The sequence below is a fragment of the Neltuma alba genome, unplaced genomic scaffold, assembly GCF_004799145.2.
Source record: "Neltuma alba isolate B1F8T4 unplaced genomic scaffold, ASM479914v2 tig00004748_pilon, whole genome shotgun sequence".
NCBI classification, from domain to species: Eukaryota; Viridiplantae; Streptophyta; class Magnoliopsida; order Fabales; family Fabaceae; genus Neltuma; species Neltuma alba.
This window is the reverse complement of record NW_021633846.1, coordinates 11,582-36,704: the sequence shown is the minus strand read 5'-3', so window position 1 is coordinate 36,704 and position 25,123 is coordinate 11,582. Positions and strand designations below refer to the sequence as shown.

The 25,123-nt window shown below is 32.4% G+C and overlaps 1 long non-coding RNA gene across 1 annotated transcript; it reads right to left on the bottom strand.

Moving 5' to 3' along the window:
* Positions 1 to 11,132: 11,132 nt before the first annotated feature.
* On the bottom strand, positions 11,133 to 11,532 carry LOC114745672 (uncharacterized). Its single transcript, XR_003740223.1, has 2 exons — positions 11,432 to 11,532; positions 11,133 to 11,328 (listed from the first exon to the last, which is right to left on the bottom strand). It is a non-coding gene; the product is annotated as an uncharacterized LOC114745672 (long non-coding RNA).
* Between the last annotated feature and the right edge of the window lie 13,591 nt (positions 11,533 to 25,123).

The following is a 25,123-nucleotide window of genomic DNA, read 5'->3' as shown; positions in this document are numbered from 1 at the left end:
TGAGGTTTGTAATGTATGTATTCATTTTATATTCTCACACGCGTCACAATTATAGCAAGTGGATTAGTGTAACTGAGTCTAATATAGGGAATTAACTGAACAAGGCCAAGAAGTATATAAAGGCTGACACGTGTACTCACTGTGCAATAGGAATTTACTCAGTTCTCTCTCTCTCCCCGTCTCCCTCTATTGCTGTGACGCTGTATCAAAGTGGTGTTAGAGCCGAGTTTGACTTTAAATATAGGGATCAAAAGCAAAATATGTTCAAGTGTGGTGATGATTACCAAATTATTAAACTTAAACCATAAATATATGAAGCTATAGGAATTAACCCACAATTTGAAAAAGCTCTCAGGATTAAAAATGTTTTTAATTCAAATCTTAAACAATTGTCTCCATTAATTTTATTATATTAATAATTATTTTTGTGAATTTAAATTTTAAATGTTTCAATTAATTTTATTTTCATTGATTGCTTGTCTTCTATCCTGAAATGGCTTTTGCCCAGGAGTCAGGCTCACAAGTTTTATTTAAATTAATTTTATTTATTTGATATGTTATTATTAAACTATGTTGTTATTTGTCGACGCTCAAGTTGAGTAACAATGACTCAGTGCAATGTATGGGCGTATTTAATATAAGTGAGGTTTCACCCAAAAAATATACGCGAGGTAAACTGAAAACAATAAAACATTTCTTATTGAATGCTTAAATTAGTAAATATCTGACGTGTGTGTAATTAAAGACTAATAAAGCCACATTAGAGTTTAAACGTCTCGAAATATTAGAATGCACGTGTTAAAATGCAAAACTGAAATATTGAGCTGAGGAATATATTAAATTCTCAAAATTTTTAGCCTCATTTATGTATTGACTTCCTCACCATTACAAGCCCTCCATGTTTCATCTGTTTAGTCAAAGGTGCACCAGGGCACATTTGTGCGAGTAACTCCTAATGAGGAAGATTAAGTTTACCTTGCTGACTCCCAAACAGCAAAAGTTCCCCCCGGGGGAGGGGGAAGAAAAAAGCAGTGTAGAAACAGTCTCTAGGGTGAATGATATTTTATATGTGTCTAATATTAGAGCGAATTTAATTTTTGTGGCTTTATTAGGAAAAGTTGAGGTTAAAGTGTCATTTGAATTTGATAAGATTATGATGATAAAGAATAATGTTTTTGTGGGGAAGACCTCTTTTTATTAAGTGTTGATGATATGAATAATAATGCATTGTCTTCTACTTATTTCATTCATTCTTTTCATTTTTGACATGCTAGATTAGGGCATATTAATAGAAAATATATAAAAAGGTTGCAACACTTTGGATTAATTTCTGAAACAAAAAATAATGATATTAGCAAATGTGAGGTCTGTACAGAAACTAAATTAACTAAAAAGTCATATTTTTCTATACAAAGAAAAACTGAGTTGTTATCTTTAATTCATACTGATTCAGAAGATCTAAAACAAATAGAAACCAGAGATGGTAAGAAATACTATATTACTTCCATTGATGATTTTTCTAGATATACTAAAGTGTATTTATTAAGGAAAAAAGATGAAGCTTTTGAGAAATTTGCCTTGTACAAGGCAGAGGTAGAAAACCAATTGAATAGGAAAATTAAACAAGCTAGGTCTGATAGAGGAGAAGAATATTTATTATTGAATGATTTTTGTAAAAGAGGGGGAATAATTCATGACGTAATATCTCCATATTTATCTGAGTCTAATATAGTTGTAGAAAGGAAAAATACCACTTTAAAAGAAATTATAAATGCTTTGCTTACGAGTTTTGGTGCACTTGATAATTTATGAGAACTTTATTATCTACCTGTTTTCTACAAAATAGAATACTCCATAGGAAAATTAATAAAACACCTTATAAATTGTGAAAAGATTTTGTACCTAATCTAAAATATCTAAAAGTGTGGGGGTGTCTTATAAAAGTTTTATTACCTAATCTTAAGAAAAGAAAAGTTAGTTGTAAAACTATTGATGATATGTTTATTAGTTATACTCAACAAGGTGCTACTTATGGTTTTTTGATTTTGTCAAAAGATAATTATTGATACTAATGATGTAGAGTTTTTTTGAAAACATTTTTCCTTTGAAAGTTGAGCATGTTCTTAACAGAGTTAAAGGTTCTCCTCCTTCTCATAAAAAAAAAAATTCAAATGAAGTTTTGACTGAAATTTACGGAGAAGTAAAAGACAAAAAAGATATTTTTTTGGAGATGAACTTTGTACATTTTTAGTGCAAGATGAACCTAAAAACTTTTATGAAGCTATTTCTCCTCCAAACATGAAGTTTTAGAAAGAAGCAATTAAGACTAAAATAGATTTTTTTGAATGAAAATAAAATATGGGTTTTGGAAGATTTGCCTCCCAAAGCAAAACCATTGGATGCAAATGGGCTTTTAAGAAAAAAAATATTTTCATAATTTAAATTGAATTTTATATATGTCTGTGTTTTTCTAATTCAAATTTATTTTTCACATTTTAATGATAGTTTTATAAATAATAATTCAGGATAATCTAAATTTAATTTTATGGCTCAAAATTTTAAATTTTTTATAAAATTAATATGCCATCCATAATTATCTGAAGAAGTTAAGAAAATCAACGAGATAATATAATTCAGCACCTCCCCTACATTTTAATCTAAAACCCCCTTCACCCCCCCCCCCATTCGTCTTCATTTTCTTTCCTCTCTTTACTCCCACGAAGCACACTGGTGAAGTCATTCCAGCTATGAATGACATCAATTTTTTATTTAAAAAAAAGAGAGTCAGATCTACTCAAATGATGTGATTGGAGTGAGATGAGAGATGGAGTAAACTCATTTTTACTAAAAACAAGTTCTTCACAATTTTAAACTCGTTCCCAGTGTGAATGAGTTTAAGTATAGTATTTCGGTAAATTATTTTCATTATGTAGGATTATGGTAATTTATTTTTCTGTTCATAGTATATGGGGTAAATTTGTTGTGAATTTAGTGCTGGTACACTTAAATAAAATCACTTCTACGAATATGGAGTGTATAAAGTTTACCTCCTAAAACCAATGATTTGCTTATTTTAAAATTCTTTAAATCATTACTATGGTAAGGGGAAAAAAAAAGAAGAAACAATTAAATGAAACTACTATAATAGAAAAGACTCAACTCATTTCTAAAAAACGAAATCTATGATAGAAAAGAAGCCATCAATAACTTAGAAAGTCTATCATAGATATTTTAAAACTCTTATTAACATTCATACATTCAAAGTTTTGAAGAACTAAATCCACTTGTGAAAGTACATCCAAAGAAAGAACCTAACATCATGAGAACATGCAAATCATATGAGAAAGGATTTAATCCTACCATTTACTCATTATTTTATGTTGCATAGGATTGGGACTGTTTAGGGAGATTTTATCACCTAATCCCATTTTTCTTGAATTTTGTTTTCCCTTTTCTTTTTCTATAGCCTTTAGGCATTCTACCATTCCATATTCCAGCATGAGGGCATATCATAACAATATAATTTATATTATATCATCATCCATAATTCATTACAACTTAACATAAAACTCATTAAAATATTACATAACATAACATAGTGATATAGTTTTCATAATGCTCTTCTATCCCAATACCAATCCGTTGCCTTGATTCATGGATGAGCCACTTTTTAAATGATAAATAAATTGATATAGAAGGAATGAGATTTCATAGAAATCTTAGTAACAATTGAATTATAATTATCATGTAAATCAAACAAGTTACAATGTGACATGTTACCACACCTCAAGGCATAATCAAACCACATAAAATCATAGTTAACATCATACTAGGAGAGGAACGCCAACACTTCTACAATAACATAATCCAATGTATTTAGCCAAAGCATAACCCAAAGCCATCCAATCAACCAAGATCACAACACAAATTTCTCAATCTAAGCAAACAACATAATGACATTAAACAAGTAAAATAAACAATCAAATTATAATTCAATGCTACATTTTATCACTTGATAATTTTGGTCTCCTCAAGGGGTTATGATTCTTCTTGATTCCTTCTCACAAAGCCTATTAATTCAAGTATAAACACAAGCTACATTAACAACTAAACAACTTAAATACAACACTTTATCTTTAACTTAACATTCCCCTCTTTTTCTTGGATTTTTAACAAAATAGTTCCTCCTTTAGAGTCAATGATCTCTTGGCTCAATGCTACACAATTTTTCATGAGGAATCCAAATATCCAATCATTTTTTCAAAAATCAAACTCCTTTCCCATGAAATCATGTTGGCTGAATAGGGGGTTCTAACTTTCAAAAATTTCATTTTTGATTCCAATGATTTTAAACACTTCCCAATAGTATATCTCTACATAAAAACACATTTAAAACCTATTGGAATCATCAAATCAATGCAAAACAAACTCCTCCCGCAAGAACACCCCTTGGCCGAAATGAACATATATAGCCTTAAGTTGATTTTCTTCAAAAAAACCACTTCATACACTACTTAAACAAGCTTGTTTCATATCATGTTTAAGGTTTCTATCCTTCCCTAATAGCCAAGCATGTCAACCGAATTTGTGCAACATTTTCCCTTAATTTTTTATGCCAAAAACCCAACCAAAACTAGCTTAAAACTTAGAGATAGGAAGGCTTGAGCATACCTTGATGTTTTCTTGCTATGAACTGAATGATTCCTTGCTCAAAACCCTCTCAAATTCGGTCTCCTAAGGTCTGGACACAAAGTGGCAGCACCTCCCCTTATTTTTCTAATTTTCCAACATTTTCTTGTATTTTAGGAGGGGCTATTTATAGAAAATTCAATCTACCCCTCCCCCTCTCTTATTGGCCAAAAATGTGACATATAATGGGAGGTATGTGGCAGCCATCAAAGCAAGAAAGGTTCAGATTTAACCATCTGTCTAATTCTAGAGTTTTCCAACATTTATCCCTTAATTTTATATATTTTTAATTAAATATGGTGGGGTCTGGAGGCTGCACGAATTTGAGCATGGATTGGACCTAATGTGAGCCCCAAAAATGGTCTAGGCTAGTCTAAAAAGATGACCCACAATCCAAATCAAAATCCCAAACCAATTTGAAACTTTATCAGTTACTATTCATTAGTAACATTCCATAATTTTTCTAGGCCTCTAAAAGTTTATTTCTCTCCATGATAATTCACCTTTTAATATGAGAACATGATCTGAAAATTTTCAGAATTTTTCTCCACCTCTAGCTATTTATTTTGAATTTTCTCTGGTTAGGCCTCTATCCGTGTTACTACGGGAAGATAAATTTTCTAAAATTAATTCTTGAACTTTCAAGACCTAAAACCAATTTTATAAATTCAAATACATATTTAGATATTTTTTCATATTTTTTTCAAATTTATTAAGACCTCTAACTAATTAAAATAATTATTTTCCTTTGATTTTTTTACTATTTTCCCGAAAAACCTCCGTCTATGGGAAATTCAATAACAATTTATTTTCACAATAATTCCACATTTCAGGCCTCAACTGAGTTTTTAAAACCTCTAATTTGCATTTTCCCTATTTTTTGGGAATTTTCTAGAATTTTTCTCAAAATTTTCCGTTTTGCCCTTCTTAAATTGATAATTACAAAAATGCCAGCCCGGACCTTATCGGGATTTCACCTCAAAAGTTGTTTTGTCTCCCCATCTAGTTTCTATATTGGCCCTCGTCCTAATTTTTAATTCCCTATATCCAGATGAAATTTCTCGGGATGTGACAATTTCACTTACCAGAAGCATACAATTCAAGTTCTTGAAAATAATACTTAATTAAGTTAAGTAAGTCTTTATAAGAATTGAAGCAATTAGGGCACATGTGGTATAAACGACTAAGTAAATATCGGTTGAAGGAATGATATTAAAACATAATCCAATTTGCCCATGTATTCTTATGAAAAGTTCTTGGAATGAGTTTGTTATAATTTTTGTAAATATCATTAGAACTCCTGAAGAGCTCTTAAAAGTTATGAATTGCTTGCAAGAAAAAATTTGAAATGAAAGACTTGGAAAGAACAAAGTTTTGGCTCAGATTGCAAATTGAATACTTGAAAAATAAAAATTTTTATGTATCAAATAATTGATACAAAAAAAAAAGGCCTTAAAGTATTTTTATATGGATAAATCATATCCATTATGTACTTCGGTAGTTGTGAGATTTGTGGAGGTGTATAAGATCCTTTTAGACCTCGAGAAGGTGATGAAGAATTATTTAGTCTAGAAGTACCATATGTTAGTGCAATTGGTGCACTTATATATCTTGCTAGTCACATACGACTTGATATATCATTTGTTATTAACTTACTAGTAAGATATAGTTATTCATCAATATGAGAACACTAAAATAAAGATTATAAATTCTTTTTTGATCCAGATGTTGGTAATTCCAAAGAGAGTATCTCACAATATCCAAAAAATGGAGAAATTTATATCTAGCAAATCCATTCAAATAAAAATCTAGCAGGTTTGTTCATCAAGTCACTTACTATTACAATATTCGAAAAGTTTGTTCATGATATCGGATGTCACAGACTCAGGGATATCAATTGATGTTATCAAGAGGGGGAGTTAATACATACTGTACTCTTTTTCCCTTGTCTATGGTTTTTTCCTACTGGGTTTTTCTAGCACGGTTTTTAATGAGGCAGCATCGAATAGTGTATTAGCAAATGTGTAATTTTTTTCTTCTGCTAGGTTTTTATCCTACAAGGCTTTTCTTAGTTGAAGTTTTTTAATGAGGCACATCCTTATATAATGGACATCCAAGGGGGAGTGTTACGAATATTGTCAAATGTGGATGTCCATCTTCCCTTCCTCCTCACTTCTTTAACTCCCACTACTCCATTATTTCTCCACTATGCCTTTAATCTTGTAACTCGCCCCCCCACTCACCTTCATATGGTTTATTGTCCACTATCTATTATTTAAGTAAAAGTGTAACTTATGTGTAAGACTATACCTATAAATAAGGCATGCCATTGTATTGGGATGAAGGTGAAGCAAGTGAAGCAATACGATATCATTCTCTCATTTTCTTGTTTACATCTCTTCTCTAATCTACTTTCTTTATTAGTTAATTTCATAACATAACCTTATTATTAGGTCCTTAATTGTTATTCTCCCTACTTACGAATTAGTGAGCAAAGGACGGATCAAAATAGAAAATTAATCATACCTCAGGTAAAAGGATAAAATTCCAGCAGTACACTAGGTGCTGTTAATTGTGTCCACTAGTTTTAAGGCATTTACCAACCTTTCGTTCCTTGGGCAAAAGTACTGAAAGCAATCTCGCACCATGTGGCTAAAAAAAAAAAATGCGTTAACAACATAAAAGACTGTGAGAAAGAAAGAAAAATTGAAGTATTACTCCATCCGATTCAAACTATATGAGATAAATTTTATCTATTTACTTTTATCAAGAAATTAGTTAAAATCATTTTAAAATAATAAATATGTAAGACATGTATTTTTTTTTATCAGAGGAGAAAAAGAATATATGGGGTAAATTTGGAACAAACTCATTAAATACATAGATAAAAGTGAATGTTGTTTTATTAAAAACCCAAAGCCCTCCAATAGAGTTTAGCTTATATTTTGAATCGGAGGGAGTAATCACTTACGAGGACAATTATTAGGGAACTGAGCATTGGTTTGAAATGTTGTGATAACCATCATAAAAAAAACTTTTAAGAAATTATGATAAATGCATATTTCATCAGTTACTTGGGTTATAATTTTGTATCCAATAGGGTCTCATATTCATACCTCTCCTTATCCACTTCCCAGACATATATACTTAGGTATTGATACATCCTCCCCCCCCCCCTTTTTCCTTTTCCATGATATTTTTGCCAACAAGTATTTATTCCATTGACTACCAATTATATATACTGTACATTGGATTATGGTGTTGAATGATAGCGCCTGTTAATTTAAGTATTCCACTTCATCTCACATTGTTTGCATTTTAAATATTCAATAATAAGCATAAATATTCCATGAAATTAAAGGCAGCTACTATGGTTTATTAAAAAAAATTATGCAGCATGCACACACCATACACAGTCTAAGAGAATATTGGTGATTATAGTATGCCCTAAGAAAATGAAATGCACAAGATTTGGTTCCAACGTTTATTAATTTAAATGGAGTAATTGGATGCTTAGTGTATGATCTTTTCATAACGCTACAACTTATGTAATTAGGGAAAGACAGACAAAAAAAAAATGGAACAATAAATACAGAGGACATCACTAATTGTTAAGCGAGATCTGTCACTATATATCTACTCCTTTACTTTTTTTGTTTTTTTTTTTTTTGGGCTGTATCTACTACAGCTAGAGGTGACTAATCTCCTCCTACTGTAAACTTTCTAAAAAAACCTTTAGTGCTGACTACGGTACCCTCTCTGTACACATCACTGTATCCCTCTTTGATTATATGGATTGCATGTTTAAAGGTAGAAAAATATCTAAGTCAATTATTCCTCCAATTCTAAATCTAAAACTTATTTTGTAATATAATTTACACTATAAAATGTGTTTTACATTTAAAGCCGGACGGGTAATATCTTATCATGCCTAAGAACGTAGTAAATATTAAATTTGTATAGTTAATTGAGCCACACTCGAATTAACGAGTATCAATTCATGGGACAAAGCTAACTTAGATGGTTATTATTTACTTTCCATCCGTGGAATGAACATATAGTTAGACATATTAATAATTGTTGGAGATGCTTATGTTTTCTGGGCCTCTGATCTTTTATTTATTTGATATTAATTCGAGGATGAGTAGAGGAAGGTTTGTCTTTCAATAATTGAACGAGCTTTAAATATGCTCCGGAACCTTCCAGTATGATCAAAAGGACATTCTGCAAGAATAATTTGGCACATGAAGGGAGACCCACAATCTAAAAAGTTTACCTTTACCGAGTTATTAATAAATCTCTGACATAGTTGAAGCCATATATACATGAGACCAACTATAATAAATATTTCAAATTATGAGAATCCTGACATGCATATACATTGTTGCTTTGGATTCACACAACCTGCTTAACTTGTTCATGATTGGTTTTAAATTTGGCAAATTTTCCGTGGCTTGTCGTCTTAGATCTTCGGGGGAAAATGGGGTGTGATCACACAGGAACTGATGAGATCACCAAATGATAGTTTTTGGGACCAACTTGCACTACAAAAAATTTGACTTTCAGCGGCGACAAATGTCGCCGCTGAAAGTCCAAAAGTCGCCACTGAAAAGTTTTAGCGGCGACATTTTGTCGCCACTAGGTCGTTGCCGTAGCGGCCGTGGCTGAAACTTATCAGCGGCGACACAAAAAGTCGCCGCTGAAACTGCACTTTCAGCGGCGACACTTTTGTCGCCGCTGATTATGCTTTCAGCGGCGACATCTTGTCGCCGCTGAAGCTTGTTTCAGCGGCGACACTTTTGTCGCCGCTGATTATGCTTTCAGCGGCGACTGTTTTGTCGCCGCTGAAGCTTGTTTCAGCGGCGACTCTTTTGTCGCCGCTAATTATGCTTTCAGCGGCGACCCCATTGTCGCCGCTGATTACCTTTTTTTGTGATTTTAATTATTCTTATAATATATTAATTATGCAAAAAATTTTATTTATATTCCTGATAAATATTATCAAAAGGTTTAATAAAAATAAAGTAATTAACACACAAATATAATATATTAAATAATAAGATTTATAACCATCAAAGTGTTTTTATGTCTTTAACTAAAAAAAAATTGTTCAATTAAAAGATACATTACATAATGCAAAAGAAAATTACGTAGAGGGACCAATACTAGGGACGCTAGAAGTAGGGGTATCTGCAGGAGTATTTAACTACATCTTTTGCATGAAAGCAGTGAATTAAGCTTGTATTCTCTGTTCCATCAATTGCTCCATTCTTTGTTCAAGTTGTGTACACTCTGCTTCCATCTTTGCTTGCTCTGCTGCACGTTCTGCTTCTAAAAAGCTGATTCTCTAAGCTGTCTTTGAGCAGATATTCGTAGACCAAAAAGCCTGTGTTATTTTTCACAGCAATATCTAATCAGTTTAACGAGGTGTGAGAATAAGAAAAATGAGACTAATCAAAAAATTGAAGAAAAATTCCTAAACCCGATTTATAGAGAATAAGAAAATGAAACTAACCAAAAGAAAAACATATCATGTCAGGCGTCTCTTAGCAAGAGCAACTTAAGTTTTGCGACTAGTCATCAATTTTTTATTTTGTATATTGCCTCTCCAAGTCCCCACGACCCACACACGAATTAAATACAAACAACAAAACACTTGACCCCTAAACTTCCCCAAAAAACCCGATAAAAGCGAAAATAAATATTCACAAGCCACAAAATACAATCCACGTGGTCCAACACCTGCACATCTACATGGACCAATCACAAAGCACTCACAACGTTTATAGAATATATAGATAGATATAGATTATGACCGATATGCCTGTCAAACTTCTCATCAAATACCCAAAATGTGTGCAAAACATAGATATATATATTCTAGTTATGTGTCAGAAGAACAGAAAAGAGGTTGAGCCTGAAAAGAGGAAGAAACACAAGGAGAGTAAAAGCTCGGAGTAACAGTGAAGTAAAGATGAACACAAAGATAAAGCAACAGATAAGCATCATGTTTAATGATCATTAAATTAAAATTGAACCGCACACATTGAAAAAATTAACTTCCTAAAGAAAAGAACTAATATAACCCAAGCCATCACACACTATTCAATTTGCATCACGTTCAAGGTAATTTAAAGTTAAACCAAATACAATTTAAACTAAATTTTAATCTAAATTTAAACTTAAATACAAAGATATTACCGAGAAATAATTAGAAGCAACCAATAGAATCACATATAACACACTATTTTTATTTTTTGGCCAGCAACGGATGGATGACCAAATAAAACATGAAATTTATTTTTTTAAAAAACCAGACTGTTCTTGTGTTGTGAATAAGTGCTCATCCCATGCATTTAAAAAACTTGATAACAAGCACCAAAGAAAATTGCAGCTAGCAGATCTCGGGAAGGAATGAACCAATTTTCAAGCGTCCAGAGTACAAAAACAAGGCATTCGCATTACTTTGGTAAAGATGCTCTGGCAGCACTACATAGTTTGATTCAACATTGTTAACCAGAACAGGGGGTGAGAGAGGTTAAAAGACAGGAATCATACATGTCACGCAGCAATGGCTCCAAGGCAGCTTGCTTTATGGAAGCAACAAAGGCCTGTATGTAGGTGCATGCAGCTCCTTCCCTGACTTGCACGGCACCTCGTCAATAGGCAAACATCTAATGAGGGAACCAAATAATAATCACAAAGAGATCAAGTCCAGAATGTACGAGGAATATTACACTACTTTGTAATTGTAGATTCAGAAAGAGGGGCCACACCCACACTAGACCACTATTCAGTGCCTAAGTTTACAGAACCATCTTTCATCAACTTTAACCTCAAGCTGTTGAATCTCCCTCGTGAATAATGCCTCGAGGCTTTTTTTTTTCGAGGCTACTTTGAGGTCACTTTTAAGACTACGTACTGTGTTAGAGTAAAAAGAGAAGCAATGAAAGTTCAAATTTATCCTTAGGATAGTGATAATGCACATGGGCTTTACCCACCAATTCAACAAAACCCACCACCATTTCCCTGTCACACCACACGAGTTCTTTCCATGAAAGAGAATTGATCCCACACAATCCTTATCTCTTATAGCTTTACCATTTACTCGCTTTAATTTCTCATGAATGATGCTGGACGAAGGCTTCGGTTTACACAAGAACTTCCCACACAATCCCACACAATCCTTATCTCTTATAGCTTTACCATTTATCCCTACGATCCATTTCTGTATCCTGACCCACTCACCTTCAATCCGTGGAACTTCCTATGAACACTAATCCTACTGACTGCACGAAGGCTTCGGTTTGCACAGTGTGACATATATTTACTGATAGCAAGGTTCTTTTTGCATCGTAGTTTTGAGTCCAGTTAGAAAATATTTTCTTCTTTCAGTAAACAACACATACACATGACAGCCATTAAATCTAGGGGATTTCAAAAAAAAAAACACACAATCAATCCAGCAAACCAGAGGAAAAACGGATCTGAAAATGCAGAACAAGAAAGGGGGAAAAAATACAGCACCACAAGACTTCAAGCGAAGAAGAAGATCGGCGCACTTACATGGATGAAGCAAGAAAGAACGCTGGAAGTGATCGATGGACTAAAAGATGGACGCTGGAATCAGTCGGATGCTCGAAGCTTCTTTGCGCGGCGCTAGGAGGGAAAAGCAAAAATTTTCAGTACATTGGAGCGGGTTAAATTGTTTTGGGTTTCAAAATGTGAAACTTTATATAGAATAACAATTCGCCAAGCTTGCAAATAACACGCGTGGCGTGCTTGGCAGGGGGAGTTTTAAATTTCACCAAGTCCCCTGTTCGAATAATTTTAAATTAAAAAAATATAAATAGTAATAATATTTAATTAACTATATACATGATTTTATTATCTATATCTCTCACACATTTTTAATTAATTATATTATCCTTCAATAATTTTATTCTCATTCCTCTCATACACATTATCTTTCTTTTAGTCTCTTTCTAATACAAAAATACATAAAAAAAATTAATTATCAAAGTTACTTAATTACACAAATAAAAGATTATAATATAAAATTTTTACAAAAAATCAAAATAATAAAAAAAATGTGAAAAAACTTTCAGCGGCGACAATTTGTCGCCGCTGAAAGCAGCTTCAGCGGCGACAAAAAGTGTCGCCGCTGAAAAGAGATTCAGCGGCGATCAAATGTCGCCGCTGAAAGCAGCTTCAGCGGCGACAGAAATTGTCGCCGCTGAAAGGAGATTCAGCGGCGACAATTAGTCGCCGCTAAAAATACCTTCAGCGGCGACCATAAAAGTCGCCGCTAAAAGTGTATACCTTCAGCGGCGACCATAAAAGTCGCCACCGTAGTGTACACTTTTGGCGGCGACAACTTTTGTCGCCACTGAAAGTTGCAGCTACAGCGGCGACAATAAAAAGTCGCCGCTGTAACTATCACTTTTGGCGGCGACACTATTGTCGCCGCAAAAAGGCCTGACTTTCAGCGGCGACAAGAAGTGTCGCCGCTGAAAGTCATATTTCAGCGGCGACTTCCTTTGTCGCCGCTGAAAGTCGTCACTGAAAGTCCAGTTTTTTGTAGTGAATTGCTGAGAAACCCGACAAATAACCGCAGCTTTTTTGTTTTTTCCGCTGTTTTGGCTAAGGAATGGGTCACTGCATGATCCTAATAATACATAATTTAGTACTCTCAGAACTCTGGTCACTGAGAATGTTGTTCTTTATCCCACACAAATCTATGATATGTCTGCATCTGAAATCGTCGCTTGCTCTCTCCGCAACTAACAAATTACTACGAGAAGACCAAACAGTGGACATGCTTGCGTCCAGCCGTGAGACCTGAATTTGCCTCTAAATTAAAGGAGAATCTTTGGACTATTAATTCAGCAACAGACGTAAATAAGCGATTGTTCCAGAGCATCTCTACTTGGATTAGCTTTTCATAAGTGATTTATGTTGTATGAACTAAGTATGTGAGAGGGATTTTGTCTTGACTTGCATGAAAGCATTTTTTTTTAAAGTGCTTATAGTGTTTTCCAAACACTCTCTTAGGAAGATATTTGGATTAGTTTTTTTAAACGTGATTTTATGATGTACAAGGTAAGGATGTGAAATGAGTTTTGTCTCGGTGTTTGTGTGCAAGTCATAACAGCAGCACTAATTGCAGCCACATGCTTGCATTAAGCAATAAAGATAGGCCAAAAGATTATCTAGACTGTTTATAATAATGAAGGGATTGCTAGTTGAAGTTAAATGTATCCCACCAATGTTTGAGATAATGTTGATCAAGCTCACTGATTGCATTAGACATACATTATTACAAGCAATCATTTGGTTCCTTAAAAGAACTAAGTAGTCTCTAACCAAACCATATTTCCTGGTCGGAGCTTTGATGCACTGTAAGCAATTTTGTGGTCCATATATATAATTCAGATCATAGCAGAATCAGACCCTTTCATGATCTGCAGAGAAAAGATGATGAAAAAGATTCTGGGGTGTGGGCCAGTGAATAGAGAAAAGACAGTGACAATGTGTGGTGTAGTTTTTGTGAGGTTGCATCCACTAGAGAGAGAGAGAGAGAGAGTAGTGAAGTGGGAGTTATGATTCTGTGTGAAGCATGAATTGAAGATAAGAATGAGGTGTGGCTTGCTCATGGATCTGTGACCCTTAGATTGATTGTATGAAACCAAGAACAACGCAGTCTTTTTCTCTATTTAATGACTTTCCTTCTTTTCTTGATTAATTGAGAGAGAATATGAAAATTATTACATTCATGTGAGGCACAATGAGTATACTTCACTTTTTCTCGAGATAGTAGAGGCAAATGGTAGACTCCTCCCAACTCTTACTACATACTTAAGAGTTATGTGATTTAAACTCAACTACTTGCTTGGATAACGAGAGCTTACTGATGTCAAACTAAGTTGGTTGAATCACTTATTTTTTAATTTTAAAGAAATGGGCGGAAACAAAAGCTTAGTCTAAATTTTGTTTAATGGGGACACAAGTGTATGGGCAGGTGTGATCCAGAGTCAACATGGAAAATTTGTGTTGGGGGCTACCCTACACCCACTAATGCTTCTCCTTTTACTTTCATCAAGTCATAATAATTGCAGCACCAAGTAAAGCGAGAAAGATTAAAAGCTGAATAATAATGATGATGATGATGATCAAAATAATAGTGATAAAATAAAAAGCATTTTGATTTGATTTGAATTTTGCTTGCTCGTAAGAATTCTATTTGTACTTGTAATGTTAAATCCGGCGGTCGAAAACTAAGATCCTCAAATATAAGGAAAGGTTTGAGAGTTCAATCTTCAATGTTCAAAGTGAGAAACCAAAAGGGATTTAGAATGACATTCATTTGCTAATCGCCCGCAATTCTTGGGGCACACTCACTTGAATATTGCGAAAAGTGAGAAACCAAAGGAGATTTAGAGTGAAATTAATTTCACCTATCTTATCACCCGAGTTAACAGCTAGATTAATTTAATTAATCAATCAATCAATCACTTAGAGTTATTCATGATGAAAATAACCAAGTATGCTGAGAAAAGTTTCGTCGAATTGTTATGATCAGGAATACTATATGGTACGTTTAGTGGGTTCTAAATAGAGAAAACAAGAATAAAAAGTTGGGACAGAAGAGATGAAAATATTAAAATGGATGTGTGGTCATATAAAAAAATGTAATATTCATAATGAACATATATGAGAACCTGTAATACTAGAAAATCATTTAAGATGATGCAGCAATGTAAAAAGAAGGCCACGTCATTGGTAGCACCGGGATAGGTTAGACATCACGGAGTCCGCCGGAAAGAGGGAGGGGAAGACTAAAGAAAACACTCATTGAAGGTATCGAACGGTTGCATATACGAAGCCAGAGAGTGCAAGGAAAATTGAACCCTCTTGATCTAATTAAACCCACTTGATGATGGATTGAACAAATAAACCTGGAAAGCACTGTTTCCAGTCCAGTTTGTGCTGGATTATATTATTCGAAAGTAGGCAAACATTATAAAGAAATTACACCGGACGAGCAGTTCCTTCTCATCTAAAGTAAGAATCATTCACATGAATTTATTTATTTCTTCAATTTATTCTTAGTGTAGTTGAAATCCCTTCCCGTATTACTACATGTCTCTCTCTTCCTTTACGAAAGTCTAATAAGTTTCTCTCACATGCGATTTAGATATAAGAAATATTTCTATACATAATTTTTATGTATGTGTATGGTTCTATTTATAACTATTCATTCAATATTTACCAAGGTAACATGCTTTGTGCGCGCGCGTTCGAACGAGGTAATGTGTTTTAACCGCACGAGGAGTACGAGCTTTTCAAATTATGTTTTTATTTTAAAAACATTAAATATTTTGGATTGTATGAGTTTAAGTGATTTTATCGAGATTATAACAATTCATATATTTAGTGATAGTCATTAAAGAAAATAATACTGTAAGAAAATTACACATTTTAATTTTTTATATTTTTTCATAATTTTTAATATAGTCTTTATAAATTAAAACTTCTTAATTATTAGTAGTATGCCTTAAAAATTATGGTATATGTTATAAATAAAGAAGAAGTTTAGAAAAGAATCATACAGAGGAAGAGAGGATGAACAAGAGAGAGTATTTCTCATTCCATTCAAGTGTGTTAATACATTATACATGACCTCTATTTATAGATATAGCTTTACACTTTTGATAGAATCTACAAACTACACAATAATATGAGATAATTATGGGATATAGAGATAATGGGAAATATTAGAGATTATAAGAGATATAGAAGATAATGGGAGATATATGGACATTCACAAAGATATTATTATATTCATAACACTCCCCCTTGGATGTCCAATATATATGAATGTGTCTCGTTAAAAAATTTCAACTAAGAAAAACCCTGTGAGACAAAAACCTAGCGAAAGAAAAAGAATACATCATTCATGGATACACTATGCATGCTGCCTCATTAAAAATATTGCTAGGAAAACCCAGTGGGACAAAACTATAGACAAGAAAAAAAGAGTACAGCATGTATCAACTCTTCCTTTTGGCAACATCAGTTGACATCTTCGAGCCTGCAAAGTCTAATATAACAAACAACCCTTATTGTAATGAGATAAAAACGTCAAATATGAATTTTATAATCTTCTGAAAATCATGAGACAAATAGTCTTTTTATGGTTTACCCACACATAGATCATACTATGATCTCTTGATATGAGGATCAAACAAGAATACTTTATCTATATAGCCATTAAGATTAGTCTTGGGTACTTTCAAATAAAATAATATTACCTCCACGATATCTTTAAAGTAACGAAAAATATTTTTAACTTCATTCCAACATCTTCATGTTAATAAAGAACTATACCATGCTAATCAGTAAATGATAGCTCAAATTCTGTATAGCTAGATAGATATATAAATGCTTCAATGACATTAAGATATGGTACTTCTAGACCAGGTGTTTATTCATTACCTTCTAGAGGTCTAAATCGATCTTTAGTCCATATCTAAAGATCTTGCAACTACCGAAATATATAATGGATGTTACTTATCCACATAATGGACATGACTTATCCATATGTATTCTTCCGAAAGCTTTCATTTCAAATTTTTTCTTTAAGTACTTCGCAGCTTTTGAAAACTCATCAAGAGTTTTGATACTATCATCATAAATGGTACTGATAAAAACTCATTTTGAATCTTTTCACAAACAGACAAGTTGGAATATGTTTACATTATTCCTTCAATCGACATTAACCACATATGTCTCATGTAGAGACTTACTCGAATAGTGTTCTTGAAAACATAATTGTATGCTTCTAGAAACTTAAATCCTTTAAGTATTTTCATACATTATGAGTCATATCTATTCATGTATTGGATTGTTTGAATTTATATAAGAATTTGAATCCTTCAGGGATTCATATAAAATTTCACTATAAAGTGAGTCATATATTATAGTTATATATTTCTAAAATGTACATGAAGAAAACTTCATTTATTACTAGACTGCCAAATTGATAAGACATGTAATTTAATCTGTTAGGATTATAGTTTTGATGATAACAAAGTCAGAATATCAAGGTTAAGTATTTTGATCGATCAACTGATCGAGCAATCATTTATCGATAAGGTTTCAGATAAATGATCAAGTGTAAATCAGGTCTATAGTAGGCTTTTTGGATCGAAGAACTATTCGATGAGTAATTTATCGATAAAGTGATCGATAATCACTAACGTAAAAATCACATAAGAGTATGGGAAATTATCGATAAGCTGATCGATAATATCAGGTAAACAATCGAGTTACTGATAAGAGACCCAAATCTGAAGTGTATTTATCGATCAAGTTATCGATAAATCAGTCATCAATAACGACTTCGATAAAAGGTAATACAATCTACTTGTTCTGCACATTAGTTCTGCTACAAATTTATCGAACATATTTCCGACCATTTGTTTATCGATCACATGTTCGAACTTTATGCTCTAACACTCTGAATGCAGGTGATCAAATTCACTGATGAATCGATAACCTTATTGATCATAAAATTATCGATCACATGATCGATAATCAATGTCCTTATCTACTTTTACTCAGTTTTGCTACAACTAAATTATCGATAACATTATCGATAAGTTTAACTTGTTTGCTTAAATAAGTTTTCACATAACGTGATCGATAAAGAGTCTAAGAATTGACATATTTGCATTAAGTTGTGGTGAACTATTTTTCGATCAAGTTATCGATCACTGGTTTTTCGATAATATGATCGATCATTCAATTCCTCGGATTTCATGTTTTCACAAAACGTGATCGATAACCATTTCCTTTACCTTACAGGATTAAACTTCTTTCTTCACTATTATCGATCACTTGTTCGAATAATCAATGATCGATCAACTGTTCGATCATTTCAGATAGCCTGTGTCTTTCATTTATATTTACATAACCATGTTTTATCGATAATATTATCCATCATACATTTATCGATAAGATGTTCGATCATCAATGACTGAAGCTTCATTTCAATAACATTTGAATTATCAATAATCTATTCGATCAAATATGTGTTCGATCACTTGTTCGATCATGGAACGATTTCCTCTTTCTATGATAATTCTTAGAGTCAATGATCCAACACTTGATCGATAATTTTGGTGATCTATTTCGAAAAGTCTTCATTCCGTTTATCGATAACTTGATCTATCATCAAGTAATCGATCACTTTTTCGATCAAACTAAACCGGAATGACATTCTGTTCTTCTTGCTGATAAATGATTTCGTCACAAATCCTTGAATGATAAATTAGCTTTCATTCTGTATTCAAGATTAAAGCACTCACCTCAAAACTTTCATTTGTTCGAAGCTTAGAATATGCAGATTAAATGAAAACGAGTGCAACGGCTCTTCAACGGGATTACGTAGACTGCGACCTACAGTGTCAGAAACTCAGACGCATTAATGGCGGAGCCGTTGAAACCAGCGAAACACGCAAACGAAGTCACAACGGCTAGAAGCTCTTCCGTCTAACGGCTACTTAACGGTATCAACTATAAAAGGCGCGAAGAAGCATTAATGAAGAGATTGAATACCGGAACTACCATCTGCGATTATTTAGTTACGCATTCAATACTCTGTTTTTCACGTTACTACCGAGCATCAGTGTTCATCATTGAATTCACTCTGTAAGAGAGCCATTTACTACTCTTATTAAAAACTTGAGAGACACTCAAGAGTGTGGACTCTTGAGAGGGGTTGTATCCTTACGGGAGTAAGGGGGAGTGATTGAGCGATTCAATTACTGTACCGAGGCACCAAGAGCCCTGTAGATCTTGGAAGATAGTGAAATACTCAGAGGTGTTCTGGGGACTGGAAGTAGGTCACGTGGTTTAGACCGAACCAGTATAAATCTTGTGTCTCCTCTCTGCGGTTAAAATTCTCCTTACTCTGACTCTCTGTTTTTATTCAATACTTGCACGCCTTTAATTTTAAATTTTTGTAACTCACCCAATTCACCCCCTCTTGGGTGGGATTGTTTCTAACATAATCCACCACAATACTTTATTTCTCTTTTTATTGTACATATGTCTATTTACATGATACTAACATCACACTTCAAGTGCGTGGATTAGGGATACAAAAGTCCCTATTATATTGTGTCTTTTCTTTTCTGTTGGCCAACCATTTTTCTGTCTATATCTCATGATAGATTTATATATAAGATCCTCATTTGATTATGTGATATGATCAACAAAATTATTGTCAACAATTTTATTCCTTTATCGGTCATCTTTTCTTTTATGACATAACATATCGAGATCTCTTTATTGGTTTCATACACTTAAACCTCTTCAGGGGTCAAATAGTTATGTCTTAACCTCTTTTACAATTCAAGGCTCATTAGTATGATTATCAGGATCATTTGCTCCTTTTTCTTTTCTTTTAAAACCGATCATATTCTCATGCTTTTAGCATGCCTTCAAGAATAGGAGCATTTTTAGCTGGAATATAAAAATTAAGAATTTTCATTTGGATCAGTAATTGTATCTGGCAGATATTGATAATATTTTAAGAATGCAATACTTTATGAACTCCTAATTCATACTATTATATTTGAGGATCTACATTTGATAGTGAAAATCAATGAAGAAAAAACCGGATCGGACCGGCCGGTTCAACCGAAAAACCGGTGAATCGGTCTTTGATCCAGTCTGGTTCAGATAAAAAACCGGACACTGTTTAAACCAGAGAAAAACCGGTTCAACCAATAAGAACCGGTAAAAACCGAGTAACCGACGGTTAAAATGGGTTGTCCGGTTTAATTATTTCAATCTTCCACCCTCAAGAATCAACATCATTTTATGTTTAAAAAATTTTAAACACAATGAATATTTGAAGAAAAAATTGAAAGAAAGAAGAGAAACTCTAAATCTCTCCGCTAGTCTGTCTAGAATGCTAGGACTCATCTGTGTTCATCGCTGCTAAGCCGTGGTTGTGACATCTCACCACTTCACTTCTTGCTTCATCACTGTCATTCGCACTCCATGGTTGTCGATGCTATCTATATCTTCATCTCAGCATTCGACTCACAACTCAGCTCATGTTGCTCATGGAAGATAAGGAGAAAGAGAGGGGGAGAGAGAGACTGTGATTAAAGGTAAGAACGAAGAGAGAAGAGAGGGGAGGCTTGGTGAGAGAGGAGATGAGATCGGCACGCAAGTGTAGAGCATAAAACAAAAGGGATGTGGTGTGTGATTTGATAGATCCGTGTGGTAGGAGGGAAGGAGTCGGAAAAACAACAAAAAACTGAAACCTTGAAAAAGCAAACCAAACCACATGAATGAGGAGGGAAGATGTGAAATAAAAGTAAAAAAATAAAACAGAAAAAATTTTAATGTACGAAGAGGAGAGAGAATTAAAAGGAAAAAATTAATTAATTAATTAAATATTGCTTCTTTTTTTTGAAAATAGGAATATTTTTACACATTTAAATTAAATTAAATTAAATTATTTTAATTATTACTGGTCTGACCCGGTCTAACCTCGATCTAACCCGTTAACCCTTGACCCAGTGTCTCAACCGGTTTACTAACCGGTCCGGTTTTTTGTTCCTTGGTGAAAATGCATTCTATGTGTTTTCCAATTACACATTTTCTCCCCCTCATATTGAGAACATGTAATGTAGGTCTCCCAATTCCATAAATCTCCTTTAGAAATATTATTTTGTTTCATTTAGAGACAAACAAGAATAAGGAAATTCTTATCCAACAGTGATTCCAACTTACTTTTAATATCCATTTATATGCATTATTTTGGTGGAATAATAGATATTGCACATTCTAAGATGAAAAATGTTTGGCTCCTGACTAAAAGGCAATTATAATAGGAAAATTCACAATATATTGTTGGCTTGATGCATTTATGTGTAAAAATATATAAAATCAATCATCCCAATACTCAAATGGGAATTATGTTATTATAAACTCTGATCTAGCTACTTATGCAGGCTTTTACTAAGAATCTAATCATCAGCAACGTGAGGAACAATCACTAGCAATCTCAATGAGAATCATATTGATTTCATAATCAAGAACTTATGTACTCAATGTAATTATCTGAACATATTTGTAAACTTCAAGTTGCAAGTTGATCATAAATACCTGTGACCATTTTATAGACGCATCTTTCACTTATAGAGTATTACTTTAGTTCACATGGTGTCTAAATAGGCCCATATACAAAGTTGATACGTTATAAATCTGTACAGATATGATTTTAAGCATAGCTAGTGATGTTCTCTTATTTAGTTCTTTTGAGAATGAACAACACATAAAAATTCTTGAATCATATATCATTTTTAAAGAATCTTCTGGTTCTTTAATAAATGACAATGCACATTTTTCATGATATTTTGCATCATTATGATCCGGGATGATCTGACCGGTCATACCAAACTATAAATGCATAAACTTATGGTTTACTGTAAAATTATTCTCAATTATTAGTAAACTTCTTATTACCATGTCATATTATTCATTTTTTACCTTAATATTTCATGAGGAATGTGCTATCAATTATGGATTTTATCTTCAGGATAATAAATCATGATATAACTCTTCTAGAGCATTATTTTTCATCTTTTACCCAATGGTAAAAACTTGTGTACTTATGGAAAGTTAAGCACTACTGACTCTTTTAGAGCCTTTTTCAAAAGGAATATGAGATATAAGGAATGATATTAATATTAATAATAACAAATTCCAACCAACATAATCCACACTTGTATTTCAATAATTTCCCCCTCAAGTTGTGAGTCATATAAATATATTTTTTTATTTTTATATTTCAAAAATAATGAATAGCATATAGTAAGCTAATAACATATCTTTAACTTAGAAATCCAAATGCTTTCTAATTCAAATATAATAATGAATTTCAATCCAATTGCGCTATCACTTTAAGACCCTTTGATAAACAAATATTATAATATATATAGTTGTTCAGGAACTAACATATATTGTTTTTTTCACTATATGATATACTTTACTTCTTGTTATGCTTTTTCAAAATATAAAGCATATCTTTTTTTTCAAAACATAAAATTTTCTGGATATTTCGTTATTCAAAAACTTCACTTCTTTATATATATATATATATATATATATTATGTAATGCTTTAAAACTTATTCATAAATTTATAAATCCAACAAAATTTTGAAAAGATCTACAAGGACCAAAATCAAACTATATAGTTATAAAGATTTAAATCATAAACTTTCAGGACTATTTATAAGTCATTAGTCTTCAAGACTCTATATAGTAAATATATATTTTAAAAATCATTTGTGTCCCTTAATATTTGAACTATAAGCCTCCAGGACTTTAAAAACATCATAAGTTATTATTTTCATGTTATTTAATAACATGAGTGTAATGGCTGTTGATATTAATAAATATCAAATTGAATGTCAAGAATATATGAGAATAAAATAAGAATAAAACTTAAATTTTAAATTAATTAAATGTAACATGAAATAAAGAGAAAAGGTAAACTCTTTTATCAACACATCCTTCACTATATAGTCATTAGTTTTCTACGCTACATTATTTATAATTCTAATTGTCATAATTTTTTCTTTTATAAACAAACCATATACTGATCCTTCTCGTAATCGAAACTATATGGCTTCAGGCCATTTAATAAAGAAAATAAAGATACATGTCATCTAGCTATTTAATTTCAAAATAAAAAATTAAAGATATATGATTTCTGACCATAAGATAAAAATTTGATGTTATATGGCTTCTAGTCAATTAATAAAATAACAAAAAAATTAAATATTTATGACTTCTGGCCACAAGATAGAACATCAAAGTTATATGGATGCGAGCCATTTAAGAAGATATAGAAAAATTATATATACATGACTTCTAGCCATAAAATAGGAAATTCAACATGATATATATAAATAAAGATAAATTAAATATATATATATATATGGCTTGTAGCTATAAAATAGAAAATACAAATTATATGGCTTCTAGCCTTTTAATGAGGTAAAAAAATTCAAATATATGGCTTCTGACTATAAGATAGAAAACCAAAGTTATATGGCAACTAGCCATTTAATAAGATAAAGAAAAATTATATATATATGACTTCTGGTCATAAAATAGAAAATTCAAATTATATGGCTTCTAGCCATTTAATAAGATAACAATAATCAAATATATATGGCTTCTAGCCATAAGATGGAAAATTTATACCTAAATACTTCTAGTTATTTAATAAGATAAAATATCAAATATATATGGCTTCAAGCCATTTGAAAAAAAAAAAAGAGAATTAGTCATATATATATATATATATATAGCTTCTAGCTATTAGATAAAAAAACGAAGTTGTATAGCTTCTAGTTATAATATAGAAAATCAAAATCATATGGCTTTTAGCCATTTAATTTGAAAAGAATGGAAAATCAGAGTTATATAGCTTCTGGCCATTTAATTACAATGAGATAAAAACTTAGAATTATATGACTTCTGGTCATTTAATTTTAGATGGCAACTCTTTAAGGATACTACTAATATCTATTGGAACTTCAGGTTCCATTGAAATAGTGAATGTAAGAATGGCTGAACACCCAAGAGGGGGGGTGAATTGGGTGTTAATTAAAATTAAAAACCTTTTCACAATGTAATAAAATTCATAAAAAATTCTGAGTATAAAAACAATGAATCGACATAAGCATAATCAAAGTAGTAAAATGGTTTAGCTGGAAATATAAGAAGTAAGGGAAGAGAAGATGCAAACTGTGATTTATCCTGGTTCGGTCCTCACTGACCTACGTCCAGTCCCTAGGCTCCCCCTGAGATTTTCAATCAACTATCTCCTTCAAGTTTAACACAGGTACTTGAGAACCACTACAACCACAAGTTTGATCCGGGCACTTGTGTCGCCACTTACAATCCTTAGACTAATCAGTCTAATTCAACAACAACCTCTCACTGAGGTAATACTCCCCCTTACACACCGTAAGGATACAATCTGATAATGATAAAGAAGATTGAATATTTCTTCTCTCAAAGAAGTGATAGATGAATCTTAAGCACGTTTGGGAAACTCTCCTCTCTATCTTACAAATACATATGTTTTTGTTTATGAAGTACAGAGATAGGGAGTTTTCTTTCGGAGCTCTAAAAGAGAATATGTTGATTCGGCATTTTAGTATTTGATGTTGTAAGCTCAGACTCTTCTCTTTTTCTTGTTTTCAATGCTCTTCTATTTATAGATGATGTTGGGTACTTGACCGTTGAGCATTTTCTTCCCGTTTGGCTTGAAGAATATGACCGTTGAAACTAGCCGTTGGAAGCTTCTGACAAAAGTCGATTCTTCACATCATA